Genomic DNA, 6,315 nt, shown 5'->3' with positions numbered 1-6,315 from the left:
GGAAGCAAATAACACTAGTATAAGGGAGAGAGTTTATTATAAGGAAGAAGAAGAAGATGTAATGGTTCTTTGATTATAAACTCTTGTTCTTGTTTATGGTGTACAAAAGAGTGAGATGAGTGATGGTATTTATAGTGAACAACAATACATAAAATAACAAAAATGATGCTTAATTTGGTAAATGAGTGGGTGATCATAGTGTTTGATGAGTAGATGATCATAGTACTTGAGTTGGTAAAGAAGTAGAGGATCATTTCAAAATTTATATTATAACACTGTAGTCATTTTGATTTTGTTTTCTTATTATCCTTAGTCCGCAGATTTCCATGTAACTATTCAGGTTCGAGATACATCTGATGATAAAAATGAAGAGCTATTTTTACACATCACACACGATCATCATTCATTTTTATATATTTTTCAGAAAATCATTTAAAAGAACATCAATTTCCTAATTAAGGAAATTAATCAACATATCTAACTCTAGTTTCATCAAAACATCTAATCTCAAACTGCATTTGATTTTTTAAAACAAGAAAATTATGATACTAAAACAACTTTACCAAATTATAATATCGTTATAATATCACTGTTTCTGTACTGATGTTAATATGTTATGTACGTATTGCGTAGTGGGTCATATTCTTAGTGTTCTTTTTTCTTGCAAGTAAATGATAAATATATGGAAATTTGCTACTTGGCTACCTAATCGTTTTTTATAAAATCAAATTTGGGGATACATATGTTATAAAATCAATTATAACAAGCAAATTTTGAATACATATAACCATTAGATTTGACAATTTGCTCGGCTCATCTGCTATAAAATTCTGCGCCATTAATGTCCAACTAATTATGGCCTATACATTGAGATACATATAACTATGAACTTTTAAAAGCTCAAAAAGAAATTAAAAGCAACTTCCACAGTAGAGTATGGTGCAGGCGAATAATGTAAGAAGAACAATTAGTCTGAATTGTTTTATTTACGAGTAAACTAGTTGCGTTCGGCGAATAAACGATTGATTAACATTACTGTTGCCCTCTCTCTCTTAGTTTTTTTTTTCATCTAGATGCAGGTATAACACATGGTTTACAGTACGTGCCGACAATCTTAGTTTTTGACTTATCCACACAAGTTCTAAAGAAAAATTATTTTCATCTTTTACGAAAATAAATAAATGAACCAGTAAAAAAAAAGTCATTTACCCACGTGGCTGCATGTGGGGGCCATGAACATTACAAAAGAAGAAGGAATAAGAGAATAGTTAACCATTTGACCATCCATATATTATATGAATTTGCGTCTTTAAATTTGAGGTGAAACTTTCAATTTCCCTACACACATGAGATTAATAGTAACTATTGGATAGCACGAAAGAGCGAAATATCATCTACAGAAAACTAAATGAATATCTTATATATTAAAACAGAATTCACAACTTTGATTCATGTGTGATTTTTTAAAAAATAGATCTAATAGACTTATTCCTAGAAAGTCATGTTACATTTAATTTCTAATCTTATCATTTAAATTTTGGACCTACTAAAAATTTTTATTGGCTTATCAATAATTGGATTTAAACAATAGATGATCCATTAGATTTATAGATAGTATAAATTAAATAGATATAATTTAATGTTGTAATATTATATCTCCATATCTTAATTATTTAAATATTTATCGATATTAACTTTTAAAATTATAAATATTTTTTTTAAATAACAAAAATCATATTATCTAATAATGATTAATCTTTACTACCTTAAATCAATGAAAACAAATTTTAAACTATATAGTTTATTTTAAAAATTAAACAAAAACTAAATGTTTAATTATTTACTCGATAATATAAATCTATAAAGCGAAAAGTTTATTTTTTTAAAAAATTCTAAATTTGTGAAATGTTACAATATTTTTGAATATGATAATAAAACAATATTTTACTAATCTTTATATATATAGTTACGATTTTAATAATGAAATAATAATCCGAAAATATATATATAGAAGAAGATATAAATACAATTGAAAGTTTGAAACAATCTATTCAATGAAAAAATATACTGTATAATGATTTAAAAATTGATATATATATATATATATATATTATAATATATACCAATTTAGAATTGAAAACAAAATATTTATATAAAAATAAATAAAAATAAAAATCTGCACGGTTGCGTGGATCGAGATTTAGTGGTTTAATTAAATTGAAGGTGAAAGGAACGGGCCGTGTCGTGTGACGCTTACTAGGATTGTCACGATAAGATAAGTTTTAATTTATAGGTATAACATCGTATTTTGAATTATACTTAATTAATTAGTATCATAATATGTTACTAACAGAGCGACTCTCCACAAGGGCCCAACCCCACTGCACATTCAGTGTTAATTAAACACGATAGCACGGAACGAGAGGTACCCATATGAGATATTTGTTTTTTTACTATTCTTTTAATTAATCTTCACTTACTACCGACAGTGTCTTTTCCAGCTGGCACCTTCACCTTGGTGCATTTACTTTCGTACCCGGTACATTCCCATGTTACAAACTTTTTTTTTTTTTTTTTTTTGTAATTAGAGAGTTTAGAAACCGAATATTTATGTGCTATTATTAATGAACAAAAGAGGTTCCTTTATATAAGAATTACAAGATAAAGAGAAAAGGAAAGTGTGCATATCATAATCCAACAGGAAATAGGAAAACTACTAAAACATAATAATGGAAAGATTACTTCTACTAAGAAAAAGAAATCATTTCCTTTTCTCTAAGCTTTGTGGCCGTCTTTCTCTCTCCTGAAGTCGGCTCTCTCTCTCTCCTCTCTCTAGGCTTCGGTCGTGCCTCCCTTCGGCCATCTCTCTATTGGGCCGGTCTTGGACCGGGCCTGGTTAATGGCAATCCACTCCAAGATTTATAACACTCCCCCTTGGATGCCATAACCCTACATGATTCGTAGTACGCTTCATGTTGTCTCATTAAAACCTTATCAGGAAAACCCAGTGGGACAAAACCATGATGAAGGAAAAAGAGTACAACACGCACTACTCCCCCTGATGTAAACCTCACTGTAGGTTCTACATTCTACGCATCTTGGTGCGTGATATTTCCTGTATGTATAGGATGGGGGTAATCGACCAGTTTCATTACTGAACCGTAATTAGACAATTTTGACTTCTTAGGTCGTTTCTCATGTCCTTTGACATCGAGTGTCCCGGTAAAGCATATGTGCTAAGCAATGTGAATCACATTGTCCTCGGAGATCACTATTAGGTCTTTGCAAATCGTGTTTGCATATGTCCATAGTCTAGACGTGATCGTCTACTATCAACTGCTCTTTACTTTGGCGATTTATGGTTACCATCGACCATGTATCAATCTGGCCGAATCATGACCGGGTCATAGACCTCGTCTATAAGTGTCCACTACTTGCCTTGTGGAGTTTATACGGCAGCAGACCGTTCTGTTATGCCGGATCCTTACTTAGAGGATCTGATGTCGGATTGCAACCTGATGGTTGATCTTTTGTTTCTACTAGTCCGTGATCAAGGGATAAGGACCGGATGCCTTTTAGCCGATGGGCCGGACGTTTTTAATCGGAGTGTTGGACGCATTTAGCCAGAGGGTCGGACGCCTTTAGTCGGGCACCCATATAGATTTATTCTATGCCTCTTTTAGGTTTAGTATAATTACAAGGAATTTCAAGTATATGGACTGTATTGGATGATTGTCTTTTATACAACTCCAAGATCAATGATCATGCGTGATCAATTTTTTTTACATACTATATGCAGCTGCTTTAGGTTTCAGTCCATGAATCAACTTAGGAACGAAGCTGTTTTTTCATCTTATCCAGTGATCCATATGCTGCTTACTACATCATTTGTATCTAATTTCATTCTTATGACCAGACCATTTTCAATTTCAAAAATATGTAGCAGCATCCACCACATAGGAGTTTATCTCCTTATAATATGTTCTTTTGATCTCTATGAGTACCTTGTGTAACAAGCTATGACCTAATGCTGTTAAGTAGGAAGACATGAACACTCTTAGACCTCGTGATCATGTGCCTTCTCTCACGGTTTCTTTACCTCACAAGATCGATCTATTTCACTGGTTTATCAGATGGCGTTTCTGTATATGGCCAATACGTCCATCTCTCTTTTAGATACCTTGAACCTCCACTTTTTATCTTTTCTAATCTCTATGATCTTTTATGATTGTATGAGTACTCATTCGTGGGTTCATGATCCTCGTTCATCTCTTTATGTTCAAGTGCTATAACTTTATGTATCTTTATACAAATGTGTGTGTGTCGACACTTTCATGTGGTTCCATTATGTTCCAGACATGATCTGATCATTTTGAGATTTCATTATCCAGGACCATTGTTACCTAGTAGCTTGGCGTCCCAAGCCACATGGTTTGGTACCTTAGATGTGTAGCTGCGCAGCCTTTTCTCAATGTCTGGTATGGTTTCTCTTATAATCTCGAATCTGTATTCTTTGCACCATTCTTTTCTATCCGAGATTCCTTTATCTTATGGAACACTTGGTCTATCTTGTATAAACTCTATAGCAACTTGATTATGTCTCTTCTAGGACATTCATTTGGTGCTAAGCTGGTTAGTCATTTCTCGGGTCAGTGTCTGGCATTTCGATTAACTTTTCAATTAGATAGCTTTGTATAATCTATCTTTGGATGTCTTAAATCATAATGTATAGTTCGAGGATCTTTGCCAAGACAATGATGGTTTAAAACCATTCTTATCATTCTTTATCCAGCTTATAATCTTTCTCCTTTAATATTCGGATTCATTTGTTTCATGCAATCCGTACCTGGCCACTATTTGATCATCCATGTTTTGGCTCTCGGTCCTTTTGATTTCGTGGAGAAAATCTTATTTTTATATATTCTCAATCCTCTTCTGAGGTTCCATCATAGATGGCACATGTATGTATGTGGTGGTTTATTCAAAATCTCTTAAGATGGTGTATGTCTGGTTTTATGACCCATATTCAATCTGAGATGGGAATATCTATGATCACTTATATGGCCTGATGCATATTATCATTCTATACATGTAAATCATAATGTCCCCAAGCTTATAGACTTTAGAATCTTAGTCTTATAGATAATGGCTTATATGGCCAAACTTTTTATAGGAAATGGCCTCTCTGGCCGGTTATGGCCCTTGCGGCCGACCTTTCATAACATGGTCTTCTTTGGCCGAGTAATGGCCTTATGGTTTGGCTGTGTCCGTTTTAAAACATGTCCTTTTATGGCTGAGCCATTTATAACATGGTCTTTAGACCATAATGGTACACGAGGCTGGTTATTTCCTTTGCGGCCGAAGGCCGTTGTCTCTCATGGCCTTTATTGCTTGGCCGTTATAGTAGTACACGAACTTGTAGTATTGATCATGGGTTTATCCTCTCTCCCCCTCATGACCATACTATAAGGTCATGTTGCTTGGGACAATTAAGCCTAATGAGTTCCCCTAAAGGAACTTGTTTTCTTCCTTACCCATTGTTTCTACTTGGAAACCATACATTATAACTTCAATGGGTCACATGTTCTTTTGGGTGTGTATAATGCCTTTTAAGGCAATGCCTTAGCCATAGTTTCTTTACTAGGCTTACTATACCCATTCATGATTTCTTACTTGGTTTTATGCCCTTTAAGCAACTCTTTAAAATCATTTATATGTTCAAGTAAGATCAGGCAAGATATAATGAAATCAAAGCAAACTCTTTTATCTATATATAAATATCGTGAATCATCAAGTAGGTTAAAAGCAAATCATAAAGCAATAAGAGAAGTCGTATCGAAAATTTAGTCCTTGAGACAATCAGAAGTCTCAAAGTCCATCTGTCATTTTTAGCAATGTCGGAATCATTATCGGCCTCATATCCGGAATCGTGAACCATGTGAGCCTCAGGGTTCTTGTTCTTAAGACCTTCTTGGTAGAGCTCACATAAGTGCTTAGGGGTTCTACAGTTCTTGGCCCAATGGTTTCCCATTCCACATCTGTGACAAACGGATTTGGTCGAGTAAGACGGTTTGGATATGCCGCCTCGACCACGGCCATAACTACCTCGGCCACGGCCATAATTGGAACCACGACCACGGTTACTGTGGTTTCCTTTCCGGTCGGTCGAGTAGTTGTCTCGGTTGTTCGAGTAATTGTCACAGCCATGCCCCTTGTATCTACCTCGGCCTTTGTCGTGTGATCTCTTGTCATTTTGGACATAATTGCACTCGTTGGGATCTTTCCTTTCAACCTCATTAGCCTCCGGTAATGGTG

The sequence above is a fragment of the Brassica oleracea genome, chromosome C4, assembly GCF_000695525.1.
Source record: "Brassica oleracea var. oleracea cultivar TO1000 chromosome C4, BOL, whole genome shotgun sequence".
Lineage (NCBI taxonomy): Eukaryota > Viridiplantae > Streptophyta > Magnoliopsida > Brassicales > Brassicaceae > Brassica > Brassica oleracea.
The sequence above is the reverse complement of the archived record's forward strand: the minus strand, read 5'-3'. Positions refer to the sequence as shown.